Source organism: Aedes albopictus, chromosome 3 (genome assembly GCF_035046485.1).
Source record: "Aedes albopictus strain Foshan chromosome 3, AalbF5, whole genome shotgun sequence".
In the NCBI taxonomy this organism is placed as follows: Eukaryota; Metazoa; Arthropoda; class Insecta; order Diptera; family Culicidae; genus Aedes; species Aedes albopictus.
The window spans coordinates 392,542,817-392,562,394 of record NC_085138.1 but is presented as its reverse complement, the minus strand read 5'-3'; the positions used below and the strand labels follow the sequence as shown (position 1 = coordinate 392,562,394).

Below are 19,578 nucleotides of genomic sequence, written 5' to 3'. Positions count from 1 at the left end.
TCTGTCACTATCAAATTTATACACATTATAAATAAATTTTCTCGGCTTCGCATCTAGAAGCGGTCGGTTTTGCCCAGCTAGAGCGCGCCCGCCACAAACTGCATCTGAAGGAAAGAAATATTCTGCAACTTGTTATTCCTCCTGGTTGGTTTTCGTTCTGCCAAGAGCAAACAAGCTAGTTATATTCAGAGGAAAACACAGACCCATACATGTGACAAAAAAGCTGCGAAAAGTTGTAGAACATTTCAATGAGTGTTGATTTCGGGAAATTGATTGACAAGATTTGTGTTTTAACAAGATAAAAGTGAACTCAATATCTTCAGAAGTGACTTTGCAAACGAGATATGAGCTGAAAAATAAAATAAAAATCGTTGTTAGTTTAATTAATTTGTAATTTGTAATTTTATTAAAAACGATAACCTGCCAGTATACACTTTAATAACTGTGATTTCGATAAATCTCTACCGGAAGGTCGAATATTAAAATATCGAATTGACAACATTTCAGATATCCTGTTGGATACTCGGCTAAAGCCATCTAAGATGAACCAAGCAAGCAATAATGTTTCAACTTCCTGATAGACTGAGATCGCCCTGATACCTATGTAGATCGCAACTAAGATACTGAAGTGGTCACATCACTTCTATAAGGTTTCACGTAGGTACTACTCACACACCTGAGAAATATAGATAATAAATTAAACGTCATATTGCAAAATCTGTTGATAAATAGCCCGAAACCTGAATCCAAAGACCTCTGTAAAATGTAAATTGTTGCCTCATGTGAATTAAAATGTCACATGCCCTATGGTTGTTCTAGATTGCCACGAGAGAAATGGGCATTTTTTTTATTATCGTACAAATTGGGCCGAAGGGTCTCAGATTTTCAAGAAACTTTTTTCACAGGCAGGGCTCACGGATAATGAACAAAAAAAAATGAGAAAAAGTCAGGGTCGCCTATTTTCCCGGAAAACTCAGGTGAAAATTTCTTGTTTTGCCCTGACACTACCTACTTTGAAAAATCATAACTCAAGAACGAAGCATCGTAGAAAATTTTCTCAGAAATCTAGAAAAATATGAAATGTTTTCCACAAAATTTTCCACAGTTGAGAAAGCTGGACCATGTAAGCCTATATTATATGTTTTTTCACAAACTCAGATACGTGCATTTCAAAAATTTAGGCAATCAAAGCTTGTGAAATGACCTACTCAAAAATATTTTTTTCGAAAATTTTCCGCGAGTTCGGACATACACTCCCGATTAAAAGTTTGGGGTCAATTTGTCATTTTTTAGGCCCATGTCTCCACCAATTTGCGTCCGATTTCCAAGTCCTAGGTCTCATTCGAAAGATAATAAGTCAAAGTAACTTTGAACATGATTCAGGTAAAAGTTTTTCAAAAATATTTGTATGTAAACTTAACCCAAAGTTGCCAAATTTTCTAAAAAATGAATTTAAAGTTACGGCAGTGTCGCTGAAAATAAGGTCGACCAAATTTTAAGATGAGAACGGCAATATAACCCATTTTCTATTAGCATTCAACTGCTTTTTACCGAACTTGGCTAAAAAATCTAGTAAAAAAGTTATTCAACTCTTGATGTCATCGACCAAAAGTTTAGGGTCACCCCTCAATATGATGTATCAGCCAAAAGTTTGGGGTCACTGTCGTAAAACTCGTAAAACTGAGTTGGTGATATCTTCGTCTTCTATAGTTTAATTTTAATTCTTTTTGGCTCATTTCAAAGATAATTAACTAAATATACGTTAGATGTCTTTAATTTAACGTATTCAACAATTTTTATGCATGAAAATGTTATGTAAAGTAAACACATTTCAACGCATTTCAAAAATTGAAGCAATTTTACGTTAAGTTTTAGTATGTAAAATTTAACAAATATGTGTGGTTGAATGTCTATGCTGTAAGTGCCATTCATTATGTTTCAAATTAGCCAAGAAGAATTAAAATTGAATGAAAGATGACAAAGATATCAACAAATTACTTTTCCATGTTTTACGACAGTGACCCCAAACTTTTGGCCGATGACATCAAGGGTTAAGTTACTTAATAACTTTTTTTTCTAGATTTTTTAGCCAAGTTCGGTAAAATGAAGTTGAAAGCCAATAGAAAATAGCTTATATTGCCGACCTAATTTCCAGCGACACTGCCGTAAATTTATATTAATTTTTTAAAAATTTGGCAACTTTGGATTAAATTTACATACAAATATTTTTGGAAAACTTGGGCCTAAAAAAATGTCATGTTTTTGAGGGGGTGACCTCAAACTTTTGACCAGGAGTGGAGTTTTTCCGGCTTTTCTTCATGAATTATCTAAACGGTGGAAAATTTTGTGAAAAACTTTGTCCATTTCATTTTTTTTTTTTGGATTCCTGAGAAAATTTACTCTTATTTTCATTAAAAAACATTGTTTCTACGATGCTTCGTTCTTGAGTAATTTTTTTTTTTTTTTTAAAAGCTTATACAACACATTTGGACATTTTGAAACAAAATTGGCCATAACTCAATTACGAAAAAAAGTGCATTACAAAAATTTCAGCAATTAAAGTTTATCAAATAAACTTTTAAAACATATTTTTTTTCGAAAATTTTCCACGAGTCCGGGCATGATTTTTCCGGTTTTTCTTTACGAATTTTCTCAACTGTGGAAAATTTTGTGGAAAACTTTGTCCAGTTCATATTTTTTTTAGATTTCTGACAAAAATTTGCTTTCATTTCTTAAAAAAAAACTTTGTTCTGGAATGCTTCGTTCTTGAGTTTTGATTTTTCAAAGTAGGTAGTATCAGGGGAACACAAAAAAAAAATTCGCCTGAGTTTTCCGCAGAAATAGGCGATCCTGATTTTTTCTCAATTTTTTTTTTCTTGATATATCTATGAGCCCTGCCTGTGGAAAAAGTTTCATGAAAATATGAGACCCTTCGGCCCAAACCCGTACGGTAATAAAAAAAAATCCCCAAATGCAAATGTAATACTAATCGTTAACGAAATATTGCGATAAAATAGAAAAAAACCCAACGGGGTTGCGGTGGTTTCGACCGCCGTAGTCGTTCCGCAGACGTAAAAAGTGCTCGGTTCACGCTAAAAAGCACTCACTCACTTGGTTGCCAGAAAATTAAAAAATAATGCAAATTGTTCCATTTATGGTTTATGTAATCACAATTGGTGCCACAATATGTAACTTATTTTTAAACTATATTAGGTGTAGTTTCAGCACTTTTGTATGCAGCTGAACGCCATTAAAAATAATACAAATTTTCAACAAATTTGTTTCGGTGATTGTGTTTTTTTATTCTTAATCACTTAACCTAATTACAGCTCTATTGTCCACTAGGGCACTACAAGAGCGATTTCAATTGACAGCTGCACTTACATTTTGTACAGCGCCTAGATGTATATTAGGTTGTCCCAAAATTGCACATGGTCGAAAAGCTTGGGGGCTCACCCTGCAAATGATAGCTAAGGGTGTAAGAAACAAACTTTTGTATGTCGGCAACTTTCAGAAATGACGTTTAGAGGTCGCCCCGGCGAGATTTTTGAAAAATGGCCATTTTTCGTAATAAATTTCATACAAATATTTTTTACCGTACATAAATTGGCAATACCCACTATTTTTATATTTTTTACAGCTTGATATGGATTCAAACTTCTTGGGAAAAATAACTAACGACATGTTTTGCAGGTAACTTTTTGATACTGAATTTTTGAATTTAATAAAATTTGTCATTTTTTGATATACTGTGCATTTTACCCATCATAAAAAGTATCTGAACCTAATGCTAATTTAAAACAATTTCCATAAAAAGATAGGAAATTTTATGAGGAAAAACTTTGCCGAAGACAGCATTGCGTTTTTTCTATCCGTTTTAGAGTTATTCACGATTTACTATTTGGTGAAATTTGAATTTTTTGGTATTTTTCTAAAAATGTCACATAAGAACTTCTTAAAAACACATTAAAAGTAAAAAATCACGTATGCTCAACAAGTTTTTGTCTTGATTGTGTTTAGGAATTATGGTGGCATCATATATTGAATTTTTGTTTCCGTTGACAAATCCATTTTCTTTGATATAGAAAGGTACCTACTAGCGAGAAACTTTATCATTGAGTACCATTTTGAGATGCCTCAGTAGGCCATGGCATTTTTAACGGTGATGTACTGACAATGGTTTATAGGGCACTGCATTGTTTTGATTTTGTATGGGAATTTGATGTTTCTTGGCCTTGTTGTTTACAAAATTTCTGTAAGAGTGAAAGAGAAGGAATGAATTCCATGCACTGCCCTATACGAGCATAATACACAATCAAACGCACGGCACATTTTCTATATCATTTAGAAGGTGATACATTCCACAAAACATGCCGATTTTGTTTTTCAATGATGTTGTTCAAATCGTTCAAAGACATGAATAGAACGTTCTAGTAGTCCCTATCATTTTAATCAACATATAGGACGATAAAAATGACTTGTTTATGTCCAAAGCTGTTGTTTACCAATAATAGCCTACCTTGTCTTATTGTATGCCGTGTGTGTTAGAGTAATCAAATTGCTCTAACCTTGGATAACATAACGTTCATCTGGTTCATCTCATCCACCCGTTTCAATTTGCCTCGGTGTATCTTATTTTCGGTGTTGATAAGATAGTTTAAGTCAGTAAATGTAAAAAAAAGACATTAGAATGTCTTGAATTGGAACTTAGTATCTAAAAATTGGTATTCTTACGTAAGATGTTCGTAATCGCGATTTGAATTTGGTATGGATCAACGTATTCGCCTTTATTCACTTTGCCACTGTTTCCTGGGCTGTTTCACTGGTCCAGGACTCATACGTCTTCGTGTAGAAAAATTATTGAGAATATCGACAGGAAAGTAAGATAAACGCGAAAATATAGCTCAACATTTTGTGCAGAATGTCTTTAAAAAATCAATAGGCAGTACGAAGCTTGTCAAGAGATCTAGTTTTTTATGAAATCTTTGCTAGTTAATTTCAATATATTAAGGGATTGAAAAACAAAAAATAAAAATCAGTTAATGATGTCACCATAATTCCATAATACAATCAATACAAAAACTTGTTGAACATACGTGATTTATTACTTTGTATGTGTTTTTGGGAAGTTTTTGATATGGCTTTTTTAGAAAAATACCTAAAAATTCAAATTTCACCAAATAGTAAATCGTGAATAATTCTAAAACGGATAGAAAAAACGCAATGCTGTCTTCGGCAAAGTTTTTCCTCATAAAATTTCCTATCTTTTTATGGAAATTGTTTTAAATTAGCATTAGGTTCAGATACTTTTTATGATGGGTAAAATGCACAGTATATCAAAAAATGACAAATTTTAGTAAATTCAAAAATTCAGTATCAAAAAGTTACTTGCAAAACATGTCGTTAATTATTTTTCCCAAGAAATTTGGATCCATATCAAGCTGTAAAAAATATAAAAATAGTGAGTATTACCAATTTTCGTACAGTAAAAAATATTTGTATGAAATTTATTACGAAAAAATTGCCATTTTTCAAAAATCTCGCCGGGGCGACCTCTAAACGTCATTTCTGAAAGTTGCCGTCATACAAAAGTTTGTTTCTAACACCTATAGCTATCATTTGCAGGGTGAGCCCCCAAGCTTTTTGACCATGTGCAATTTTGGGACAACCTAATGTATATTCTATTCTACTTTATCGAACTGGTGGCCTTTCTGCTGCTTTCACTTTTCTACTCTATACATGGTAGAAGGATGAGCACAAGGATGATGGATGGCCGTTGTTACTTTCCAGTCTGATTATGAGTAGCAGTTCGCGGATGTCCAGGTATCCGGGTCCGTTTGAGCCACGGGGCTCAGAAGAGGGTCAGTGACAGCCACTCTTGGGGGAAGAGCAACTGACGAAAAATTACAAGTGTCGGGACTGGGAATCAAATCCATGAATGAAGCGAACGTGTGACCAACTACGCCACGGGCCCCGGCGTTGATAGGTTGTGTGCATACTTTTTAAAGTGTGTAGCAGTTTGACGTTTGCGGAATAGGTCTTCTTTGTCTTCTTCACTCCGCCAGGTTGGATGATTTCTCTGGTTAAGCAATACTTGAATGATCTGCAGTAAAGCTCACTCACCGTCACCATGCTAGAGCTGCGGGATGCGGACCTTAATGGTTATGCCAGGCCCCTGCACAGAAAAGGCGAATAGGTTGGTGTTTTCCTAATTTCGGCAAAAGGTGGAGGGGCGCCTAGTATATGGACCATCGCCAATGGGAGGGGTTTAACCGCCAACACCCCTCCCTTGTGCACGGGCCTGTTTTGTAACTAATATGAATTTTCGATGCTTTAAAGAGGATTTTTTTTTACTGTTTAACGTCTATCATTACTATGCACTGTCCTTATCTACTGTGAACGTCAACTACACCAATGGAGCTGTGAAAGGATCCGAAATGACAGAAAAGTAACCGTAAGCTCGAAAGGATCCTTCGAAAATCTTATTTGTTTTAAAATCGAAAACTTGTTAACTATTGTTAAGCATTGAAAAAACGAGCCAGCTCTCCTTATTTAAGGGTTACAACATGGTTTCCCAACCTTCGTTTCGCGACCCCCCAACTGGTTGCAGGCACGCTGCGATTGTTTTATAAAAAGCGGGGTGACAAAAGACTGGGGGGGGGGCGCGAGGTTGGGAAGCGATGGCTTAATAAGTTCGGCAGTTGAAGTGCAACAGTGAAACAAACAAATAAACAAAACGAAAATATGTTATTTCGAATTCATTCAATTGCACTTATAAACAAACCATTTTTTGATAATTCATTGGTCAAATTCAATTCAACTTGCTCGCCTTGAGTTTGACCAATCACCGCAAACGATCAAGTATCGCCTCGTATGATCCCGCACGCAGGTGATCTTGAGATATTTTATCCAACACTTCCGCCAAATGTCTTTTTAGGGCTTAAACATCTCCATGTTTTTAGAGCAGACTTCCGCCTGCGGTATATGTACTCTAGACCGGGGCAGAAATTTTTCGATTGCGATATTTTGCTATTTTCATTTTCTCCGTTTTAGTTTGCCTGTCATTGTTGTTTTCGGCAAAAGGTTATTGCAACCATAACAAATTGCAAATGCTCCATAGAAAAACAAAGAGCGCTCCATAAAGAAAGAACATATGCTCCATGAATATGTGCAATGTTACTCATAAATAATTCAAAACGTTCCATACTTTATAAAAAAGCACCGGTAAAACATGAAATTTTCTCATTAAAAGTGAAATTTTGCACCAATAAATAATACTGAAATGTTCCATAATAAAATACAAATGCTCCATAGAAAAATGTAAATGCTCCATAAAAAATTAAAATTGTACCCATAGAAATTGAATATTGCTCCATAGAAAAATTAAATTGCACCATAAAAAATCGAAATTGCACCATAGAAAATAGACAAATGCTCCATAAGTATTATCAAACTGCACCAAATAAAATACAATTTGCTCCATAAAAAATTTAAAATTGTCCATAACTTTAAAAATTTGCACCAATAAAGCAGTGCAATCAGCCCTGTCAAACTAAATTATGAGAATATGCTATCTATGGATGATTTTCAATTTTTCATGGAGCAATTCATATTTTCTGTGGTGCTGTTTGATAATACTTATGGAGAATTCATCTATTTTTTATGGTGCAATTTCAATTATTTTTGGTGCAATTTAATTTTTTATGGAGCAATATTCAATTTTGAATGAGTACAATTTCAATTTTTTATGGAGCATTTGCATTTTTCTATGGAGCATTTGTATTTAATTATGGAGCATATCAGTATTATTTATTGGTGTAAAATTTTACCTCTATTAAGAAAATTTTCTGTTTTACTGGTACATTTTTTATAAAGTATGGAAAGTTTACAGTTATGTATGGGTAACATTGCACATTTTCATGGAACATGTGTTCTTTCTTTATGGAGCGCTTTTTGATTTTCTATGGTGCGTTTCTATTTGTTTATGGGTGCAATAAATAGGCTGCCGTTGTTTTCCAATCAGCAACACGGGAGGGAAATGAAAAAGGTACTCACACTCGCACGCGGCGTGCTGAAAGCGAGTGCTGACAGGGTTAAATTTCCATTAAATTTTCTGTAGTTGAGTGCAGTGTCTAAAAAATTCAGCCCAATGATGTTCAATCAGTGCGACAACGAACACAAATAAACGAATGCAGTCGACCACCAACATGACGCCGAGAATGAACATGACAAAGAGGAAGCAAGACAATGAGCGCGACGCGTCGTAGTGTAATCAACGGTAGCTGAAGTTCTGTGTTGTTCTTCAGCCCGAGCTCGGTGAATATGAATATGATTTTTTTAATTTGGAAATGACTTTTTGCGAAGACTACTTCATCAAGAAGACATGCAACTCTGTTGTTTTCCCATACTAACGGCAAGCGTCACCGACGGCACTGCCGCCTGTTGAGTTAAGGTGGTACCTTTGTATAAAAGTGTAAGAGTGTATTGGTGCGAGTATGAAGATTTACTCACACTATCATAAAAAGTTCCACCTTTATCCGTGGTGGCGCTGGTAACAGTGACTCCCGATCTTCGGCAGTGTTGCAAGTCTTCTTGATAAAGTGGTCTTCGCTTTTTGTCTTTTTTGGCTGTTTAAGGAACGCAAATGTTGATATATTTATTATGCTTGCTTTAGGGGCTGTTCATAAACCACGTAGACGAAAATTTGGCCCCTCCCCCCTCGTACACTTTTGTCCATACAAAAATTTTAAAATTTGTATGGAGCGTAGACTTTGGCTAGACCCCCCTCCCCCCAAAAAGTCTACGTGGTTTATGAACGGCCCCTTAGGTGAATAGTATGCACCAGCAGTACTTTTTGCTTCAAAATCGTGCTTAAACCAAAAGTATCAATTGAATATGAATATGCTGACTTTGAATATCAGTGGGCGGTTGAAATTCAGCGGACAGCGAGGTAATGAATTTTTCATTGCTTGAACTTCAGAGAGTGGCACACAAAGTTGTCAAGACGATAATCAAAACAAAAACAAATCAACGACGCAGGAGCCACTGGGCGTCGGTGCGGATGACTGTAATTTGACAAATAAGACACTGGTTGAGTGGTTTCACCCATGGTAGCGTATTGGTATCTAGCGATCTTCGACTGAGATCTTTGGAATCACTTTATTCTGGCTTGTAGTCTTAATAAGTTGGTCTACGAATGTATTATCTTGGCTCCAACGTTTCGATCCCAATTTGGATTTTCTTCAGGGATCCAGTTTTACATACACGGGGTGGCCAAAATGTTAGGGATAGGCAACTTTTCTTTCTCTCACATAAAAGTTCAACATGGTGTAACTTTTCATAGAGTGCATCAAGAATTCTCAAATGTTGACTGTCTGTCAACCTATTACACAGCGCAACATTATTTTGTCTCAAGAGCAAACTTATGTGTCTCCGAAGGATTTTGGGCCGCTGAATCCGAATCCGGGCTCAGATTTGCTCCAACACGTCACAATTTTGAGCTATACCTCAATTTATAAGGCAAAATATGCGATTTTGGGCTTTTTTGACTGCTAGCCATTAAGCAAGCAAATATTTTTTTTGAGCAATCAAAAAGTTAATTGGTCAATTAACATCTAAATTAAGGACTCATGCAAAATATTTCGTTTTACCTAATCAAATTCGATAGATTTAAGCATTTTATGTCAGTATGAAAACTTGCATGCAACTTTTGGAGGGTGACTTGTATGGGAAATATCGTATCTAACATAAATCGCTCAAAACTATCAAATTCGATTTGGTAAAATGAAATATTTTGCATGAGTCGTTAATTTAGATGTTAATTGACCAATTAACCTTTTGATTGCTTAAAAAACATATTTCCTTGTTTAATGGCTTGCAGTCAAAAAAGCCCAAAATCGCATATTTTGCCCTATAAATTGAGGTATAGTTCAAAATTGTGACGTGTTAGAGCAAATCTGAGCCCGGATTTGGATTCAGCGGCCCAAAATCCTTCGGAGACACATAAGTTTGCTCTTGAGACAGACAAAAAGTTAATTTTTGTTACGCTGTGTTATATGTGCATCATTGATATGAACTTGAGCTCAATTGGTTAATCTATCGCGAAGCTAGAACCGTTCTCGTAAAACACTATTTTTTAGACAACTTATTTTTGAGCTGTCATGTCTCGGAGACCAGTGAATCGAATTGAATGAAATTTTGAGCGTTTAGCAACAATATAACAATGCTTGAAAATTCTTTGAAACATAGGTACTTTTCAAACGTTGTAAAAGTTATGATGGATTGACACTTTTAGGATCATTCTCAAAAAAAATGTGAATTTTTCACATCTATGTCATTAAATTTTATTTTCGATATCCAAAGATTTTCTTCTTCTGTTCTTAAGATATCCATAATAAGATATATTATAGCTTATTTAGGTTTGAGGAAGAACACATTAAGTATTTTTTGTGCGGTATTGTAAATTTGACTCATTTTCCTCTATATAGATGAAAATGTCAAATCATCAGCGGTCGGAATTTTCGCTCATTCTCACGAAAATAGAATTCTCCCTCACGCCAATTTTCAGCGAAAATCTGACTTGAGAAATCTCCCGCACAAAGAGCAGAGCGAAAACATTTTTTCACTCACTCCCATAGGTGCGAGAATTTCGTTTGCCCTTTGTCGGCCGATTATGTTGTCTTTCCTTGACTCATATGACGCCGACGATGATTGGTTTTATGCATTATATTTTCTACACCCTCTGTGTGGTTGGCGTGGTGGTGTGGATAGAGTGCGCGTGTCGCGTATGTTTTTAGTAATGTTCTAGGATCGAATCCCGTCGCGGGCACAATTTTTGTTAATCTGCTTTGAAAAGATTTTCGTGAAAATTGAGTGAGAGAAAACGTAACAGAACGAAAAGAAATTATCTGCAGGTTGAAGCGATTTTAAGTTATCATGAATCGCTACTCTCGAAAGAAGTGCTGGAGGGAAAAAGTGTTCCTCAAGCAAAATAGTGAAAATAAGCTCTCCCGCCGCCGTGAGAATAGCCATATTTCGTATCGCTGAAACGAAAATTACGAACCCTGCAAATCATCATAACTTGAGCTCTCTGTCACTATCAATGGTAGGCAAACCGCCGATTTTGATAGGCTGACTGCGATCCAAGTCAGCGTGTACTCTGTTTGATCACCGTCACTTTCCTTTATCCACCACAAATGAACTGACTGCGATGGCGGGTAGATATCACTGATTCGTTTAAAAATCAAGATAAACACTTATCGTTATAAAATTTGAATATGTGGTACAAAATAACAAGTTTTGTATGTTGGTCATTATTATTTTTGAGTTTTGGCTAAAATCGCCAAAATATCATTTCACTTGCAATGATGGTGTTCTGAAGTGCGAGTCAGTATTGAGACGTTACTGGTCACTGTCGTCATAATATTGATCGGCCTATAGTGATAGTGATGGTGGTGCAAAATCAGCAGTAAACTGGCATGACTGATATTGCACAGCTCTGACTACAAGTGCATTGTTGTGGTTCTGGAACTTTGTTGTTGGGTTACGGTCCAGCTTCCTGTAGGTTCCGGAATCCTCCAATAGCTCCAACTGCATTTTTTAAGAATCTTCTCATCAATTATCTCAGGATTTTTTCGACAAATTTTTTTAGGAATTTCTCATATCTCAGGATTTTTTTCAGAAATGCCTCCGGAATATTCTCAGCCAATTGGGTTCTTTAGGGGTATCCGGATTATTTCAGATTCGGATTCTTTGCCCAAAAAATAGTCGAAATCCAAAATTTCATAATTTGTGGACTCCGCGAACTATTTTTAAAATGCATTTAATGTTTGTGTGGGGAAATTTTTTTGTTCGGGTCGAACTGTCATTTTATCAATTTAACTGTCATTCTATCCACGAAAATTAATACTGTTTTGTTGTTTTAAACATCAAAACGAAGGTATTTGATTCCATTAAAACCACGTTATACTCAGGTAAATGAGCTCTTTCGATTAGGCTACAGAAAATAGCAATATTTTATTCAATAAACAACCCAAATAAATTCATACGGCAAATTTATGTAAAACAAACATCTGCGGAGTTGTTCAGTAATTTCTCTAGAAATTCGTTTAGAAATTTCTTCGGATATTCTCTCTATAATTCATCCGTAGCTTCCTTCTGGAATTCTTCAGACAATTTCTTCAGGAAATCCTTGAGGATTTTCTTTCAGCATAGTATTTAAAAATATATCCAGCAAGGACGTCTTTTGGAGAGTATTTTAGGAATTTAATATGAAATATCTCTAGGAATCGCGACGGCCATTTTATTTTTTTTTCAGAAATTCATCTCTTAATTTGTTTCGATCTTTTTCAACAGTTTCTTCAAGAATTTATGGGTCAACTATTTCAGAAACTCATCCAATAGTTTGTTTAGATGTTCCTTTAACATTTTTCAAGTTATTTCTCAGTCTGGCACATTTATTTAATGGATTCTCCAGCAGTTTGCTCAACAACCGTTCGGGATTTTCTCAGGAATTCTTCCAATGAGATATTCCTTTCACACATTCGTAAAGAATCTTCCCCACTAATTCACTTGTAAATCCCACCGACAGTTCTTTTAGGAACATTTATGATATCCGGCAATTAAATTTTGAGTACCTGCGGCAGTTCCTTGAGCGATTCTTTCGGTATTAATGTAATTACTGTTGGAAATTTCTTAAGAGTTTCTTAGAAGATTTCCAAATGAATTCCCAAAAGATTTGTAATTGAAAAATGAAATAAAGTTTTCAGATCAATTTCTAAAGAGTATGTCTGAAGAATTCTCGAATAAAAATCTTATATACAATTTCAGAAGATGAATTTTCAAATAATTTACCCGATGGATTCCTTAAAATAATTCATTGAACTTCTTTGAGAAATAACCACAGCTTTCAAGAAAAAAAAAGTCTTCTGAATTTTCAGCACAATCCCTTAAAAAACTCGGAGAAATCACTCCTAGAATTTTGTTATTTTAGGAAATTCTGTGAAATTTTCCCGATGTGGTTTTTCTCCGTTCCTGAGTTATGACCAATTTTGTGGAAATTTTCCAGATGTGCTATATGAGCCGTTTGTTTAAAAAATCAAAAATCAGGAACGGAGATAAACCAGATTGTGAAAATTTCACAGAATATAGCTTATAAAACTTCCTTTTAAAAATATTTTTTGAGAATTTTTTCCGGACTTGGAAAATAGTTTTTCCGACTTTTCCAACCGATTTTCCTCAACAGTGGAAAATTTTGTGGAAAACAATTTTTATTATTTTTTAATTGCTGATAAAATTGTTTATGATTTCACAAAAAAATTGTCTACGATGCTTTGTTCTTGAGTTATGATTTTTCAAAGTAGGTGGTGTCTGTGGAAAAAGTTTGTTTTCCACTGGAGTTTTCCGGTAAATTAGGCGACCCTGAACATTTTTCAATTTAATCATTTGATCATTTTTTAAACAAAATAGAATAAAGTTTCAGGTACTCGACCAGCCAAGGACTGAAAGTCTCTTTAATAAAGACAAATCAATCAATCAATTCTGGTACACGGTGTATTGCTCCCTACTACCAGGGTGAATGGTGACCTACCACGAAATTGGACGACCTTCTCACCCTCTACTAATTTTACTATATCACCTAATTTTGTGAAAAAAATTTACTTTTGTCGATAGCACTTTAATTTCAACCTATAATGAAGGTGATCAACAGCGGTACCAACAATGTTTGTAAGATTAATGTAATACGACAGCCTTTATTCGGCCCAAAAACCCACAATGAGTGACGACTTGCCGGTACCATTGTCCAACAGGGCAATAAGGCCGATGGTCCTTTACGGATACGAAACATAGCCCATGCTTGACGAGGATGTGTGAGCGCTCAGAGTTTTCGAGCAACGCGTTTTCAGGGCATTTCAAAATTACGGCATGTGGAGAAGAAGATGGCAAAAACCGGAAGGATACGGGGGACACGGCATGTGGCAATAATTCCCAAAAACAACCCTGCAAAGTTGGTGTTCACTACTAATACGGGTGACACAAGAAAGCGTAATGAGCAGAGAGCACCATGAGTGGACCAGGTGGAGAGTGATGTGGTGAACATTGGACATTATAGAGGATGGAGAGCAACAGGCTCTCCATAATCCGGATGGGTCAACTTATTCAAATCTGGTTATCGCAGTTGTGTTTTATTGTTCGCAATGAAAATTCCGCTGAAAATCGATGGTTCAAAGACAATACCACACAAAATAATCACTTTTGGTCTTTTCGGAATCCCATTGACTCCAGTACAATCCGGAATATTTCCAGAATGGTTCCGGATATTGCATGGTCATTTGGGTGTAATAAAATTGTACCAAATTATGATCGATTGAGGACACTTAAAAAAAATCAGATGAAAATTGACGAAATGCCAGCATTTAAAAAATGAGTTATCGGGGGTCGAGTACATGAAGGTTAAGCAAATTATTATATGTATACAATATCAAGTATTGTATGCATCAATTCCATTTCTTTGTGTGCATAGTAACATAAAAATACAAACTTCTATAGGAAAGTCGCTTAAATCCGCGTGTTGCTGAAATTAAAGGGCGTTGATACAATTTGGAACCATAAATCATTGGCAGCACGTTCTATCAGATCTTCTAATTAATTCCACATCACATTCAATTAGCCAGAACGCAACATCTGATGGAAACGTGCGATATCAGTTTTCATTCTATGTTAAGAAAAAAAATCTTGAAACTCTAGAGCTTCGTTGTTCCACCCTCTTCGAAACGTGCCACGTGGTAACGGCAGCACCTTACCCCCTCGCAACCTGAGTAGAGGAAAAGAGCTCAATAATAGCATATTTTGATATGGAGATCAAAAAGTGATATGGGTTTGATTGACATAAGAGATACAAGATCTAAAAATAAAAACAAAAATTTACTACTGGAACATCACCATCATATCAAATTTAGATTTTGTAAGATCTAACCAATAGCAGCGAGCTATTCGTTTGATCTTGAAATATCAAATTTTGATCTTGTTCAGATGTTCCAGGAACATTTTTTAGATATTATTTTCAGATCTTTTATCTCTTATATCAAACAAACCAATATCACGTTTTGATCGTCAGTATTCCACCTCTACCCGGGAAGCCCTTCACCAACCACCGCAAAACAGACATTAATGAAATAAACCCCTCGAAATCACCAGCTGCGGGCTTTCTTCACCGAATCCTTCTTCTCGCCGGCAGCCGCCATCACTTTGTAAGTTGAGATCGCATTTCGCGGCTGCGATGCACTTGAACTCGTGTTTATTTGAAACCGGAGCATCATTCAGTTTGTCGCGTCGCGACACTCACCCCACATCTAGATCGGCTATCAAATCAGGAGCAAATCTTCCCCGACATCCGGCACGCGGTGGCTCATCAGCACTCGGCCACTTGAGATTGAATTTGCAGATGAAACGATGTGCCGCTGTCGTTGTAGTTGTTCTAGAAAGTGAGGGCCTTGCTTTCAGCTTTTATTGACGAAGGGAAGATTATTACATTCTTAACCTAAATATTTGTTCTCCGGTGGTGGTTGTCGGCCGACGACGAGTGCGACGGTTGATGTCTGAAGTTGCGTGGGGTGAAAAACAATAAGCAATAACATCGTTTTCTTTCCCTGAGGGAACTCCGGCCGGAATCAGCCGATTTCTATCTTCGTTGGGCACAGTGTAAATGCACTACCGAATCCCCACAGTCTACTTCTACACCGGTATTCAAATAAGATCCCTTTTCAAGTGTGTTTGTTTCCCAGTGAGTAAGCATTCCATGGCAAGGGCCCAATCGACAACATTTCCGGATTTTTACGGTCAAGAAATGATTACGTCCAATCGATTGATACGCATTGTGAAAATCAAAATCATCTGCAGTAGCTTTGTCCTTTTGGAAAGCGAAACGATGGCATTGCAAGAATTCATTTCATTGAATCTTACGGATTGGAGTGACCATGTAGCAGCAAATTCCTCTCCATTACGGCGCTTTCAAGTTTGCCTAATGAAGGTCCGTTTTCCGCTCGCACATATACATACATAATATAGATTCCGGTGTTTCCAGTCACCCATCGAACCGGATGTGTATCGTTTACGGCCGAGTCTGAATCGCCCACTGCGATTGCTGCTGCTGCAGTGTCCAAGCATTGCCGTTGGGCTTTTGGACGCCGTCGTCGTTAAGGAATCTGGAAGCATCTCCTAGCTGGACTTTGGATCACACACTGGAACCGGACCATTTCGCCTCGCCTCATCTTTACACAGTAGAAGCTCTACGACCAGAGCGTAGGCGATGAGTGCCAGCAGTCAGTAATGGTGTCCGTTGTTCGGTGATGTTATTCCGCAACGCCGCAACGCGCTTTTCTTTTTGCGGTGGATTCGTGTTTCGACCACTCTTGCTTCCCTATTTCGCTCCCTGCTCCCTGCATTCTTCTCGTCCGTTACCCTCTGACACTCCTCGTCTAACCACCCGTTCCTAGGTCATCTTTGAACAGTACCTATCACCTCCTGCGATGCCGTCTTCATCGCTCCGTGGATATAGGCTCTCACAAAGTGTTGAGATTATCTTTATCATTAATTGTCCGATGATCCAACTTTTTGTGATAGTCAGCTACGTCAGCTGAAAAACACTGGATGTGGAAATGCAGTTGATAACCGAGCTCGAGTTTTACTCGAAGTGATGTTGGGACTTCTAAATGTTCAAACATCAATGACCTCCGGGAAGTGTCAGCCATTGAGGTCATTATGAACCAGAAATTCAAACTTCTTTTGAATGATGAATATTTTACGGGTACAAGTGACAAATAAGGCATTTTTGAAAGATAATTTTGCCAAGAATGTGTTGATATGGCGAAACATTGCGGTGAAATTTCTACGCTGGGCACCTTGTCAGAAATGTAGGACAGTATATGTAGTAATTTTGCTACCAGTTGTGAAATATCTTGCCATCAAGACTATTTACAAGGATACTTTAATCTAGAAACCAATTAAGTGCAAAATTTATTCACTCCGTTCGCTAGTATTCCTAGGAGCAACTAACTACGCAAATACTACGTCTTATATTCTGAACAACTTAGAAGGATACTGTCTTTGGCAAAGTTACTCAGAAAAGTGAAAGCTTATTTCACTTCAGTTCAAAATTTGCGCACAACGTGGCTCCAGAGTTAGTTTAGTGTAAGCCTTACACCACTTAGAAGAATATCGTACTCGACAAAGTTGCTCAAAAACGAAGCAGTTTTCACATGGATAACAATTAAGTCCGATATTCGCTTAGTACGTTTCGCTTTTGATATTAGGGCAACCAATTTGAACTAAGTATCACATAACTCGTGTTCTGGACCATTTCGAACGGAGCTCTCTTCGGAAATGTTTGTCAATAGAATAGAATCTTCTACAAAAATACAATTATTTTAAAAATTTCTCACAATGTGGCACATTTGTCCTTTGAAACAGTCTGTTTTACCTAAGCGTCCCACCTCTGCAGTTAATCTTTAATTTGCTCCGGATTTTAATGGTAAACTGATTGGAAATCCTTACAGTAAATCCTTTGAGAGTAATTTTGTTTTTTTTTTATTGAGAATACCTTCGGCAATTATTCTCAAAATTCCTTCGGCAAATCCATTGAAACTTCCTTCAGCAGTTCATTTTTGGCTTTTTAGCTTTTCCTTTGGAAACTGTCTCGCAATGGTTTAGAAATTTGATGTCGCAATTCTTTGGAATAATTTTTCAAGATTTTTGTTGGAAAATCTATCAGAAATTTCTTTGACAATTTCAGTAGCAATTCTTTTGATAAATTTTCTGGCATTTAGATTTGTTTTATCTGTATTAACGAGATATTTAGTCCTAGGCTTGGTCCTAGGTTAGTTCATCTTGGGACCCACGATTTATGTACTGCCCTTCCGAAGGAAGAACTCACATTTTGCGAGTTTTTCGGGAGTGGGATAAGCTTCGGCGTGAAAGTCATTACACCAGGTCCGGTTCACTTCGAAATTTCTTTATTATTCAATTCCAGTAGGAATAGGAACTTTTTCAGAAATTCATTTTATAACTTCTACAGCTATTCCTTCGTGAACTTTTTTGGTAATGTCTTGGGAAATTTCTTCGACACTCTACAGGAAGCTTCATCGCCAACTCCTGCGGGAAATATGTTTGGCGCACAAATCTCTTCGTAAACAAAACCAGCATATCTGTTCTTCTTATTTTAAGCTTATTTCAAGTGAGCAAGAACAGAATAATAAAATTCACTATCGTTTGAAACTTGTTTCTTGAGATATGTGCATCTGAAGTTCTGATGCACTGTTGAAGCGGGATCTCAAGACGTATGTCCTTAACGATTCTCTCCTTTAAATCAAAGATGCTCAATATGCTCTTGGCAGATTCCACGCAAGTCTCCTAGATGCCACCGAAATATAGCAATCGCGACGAAATAAAAAAAGAACTGGATTGCACAAGCTCCATACTCGCGTGCTACTGACTCCTTGTATTACTGGGACAGGAAAAGATTTTTTTTTATCTGTATTAACGAGATTTTTAGCCTTAGGCTAGTTCATCTCGGGACCCACGCTTTTACTTCCCTTCCGAAGGAAGAACTCACATTTTGTGAGTTTGTCGGGAGTGGGATTCGATCCCAGGTCCTCGGCGTGATAGTCAAGTGTTCTAACCATCACACCAGGTCCGCTCCAGGAAAAGATTGTGGAGCTCCTTCAAATCCCTTCTAGTTAAATTTGGAGGTGGCTGTTGCTATAATTCGCACTGGCTTGCCTCTGCATCTGGCGAGATCGAGGTAATCTGTTTCAGTCACGAGAAACAAACCAGGACCATCGTGGGGGTTTCTTCTGGTGTTCTTTCGAGGTTATGCAACTAGCCGCCCACTCTGATTATATCATTCACTGTGGGTTCAGGAGCCGAGGTTGAGATTTTTATGGTCCCCCTCCACAGTGGAGGACAGTTGATAGACTTCTTTCTCGCAGTGCGTATCAGAGCGAGTAGGGTCTGATCGATTCCGGCTGCAGTCAAAGGGCCGCAGGACGGTGGGAAGGATGATGATCTTGCGGGCTGCGAAACATGTCGATTTGGCTGGGGTTCTAGTCTAGTCTAGTCTACACATACACAGCCATTCATTGAAAGAATCCTGGAAAATGGTAGAATCGACTACTTCTACCATTTTTCTTGTCATTATTAATGTTTGCAGTACATCGGAAATGCATTACAAGCATTAAAGCGGCCAGGCCTACTGTGCGGCGTTATTGATATTTGGATAAAGCTATTGAGGGGGACATCTCGTACCAACCACTCAGCTTTTTAGTAAGCAAATACGTGAAATCGATGGGGGTGACGATGCTAAGAAGGTTAATGTAACCCCTTGGTCCTATGCTTCCTGGGATGGAACACAGGTATTTACTCTGTATCCTGGCCCTTGTGCCTAGGCTTAAGCGCCTTTACTCGCTCTCTGAAATGAAACAAAATAAAGATTTCTGGCGGTGGGGGATTAGTGACTTTACGAAAAATGATTTTAATGGTTATTTAACGCCTCCGCAAGAGTAAAGAAAGAGAAAGTAGTCTGAA

General features: G+C 37.0%; 1 protein-coding gene across 1 annotated transcript in view; it reads right to left on the bottom strand.

Moving 5' to 3' along the window:
- The window catches only part of LOC109421132 (MOXD1 homolog 2-like), a 404,404-nt gene that overhangs the window by 106,097 nt on the left and 278,729 nt on the right, over window positions 1-19,578 (bottom strand). The window lies entirely within an intron of this gene.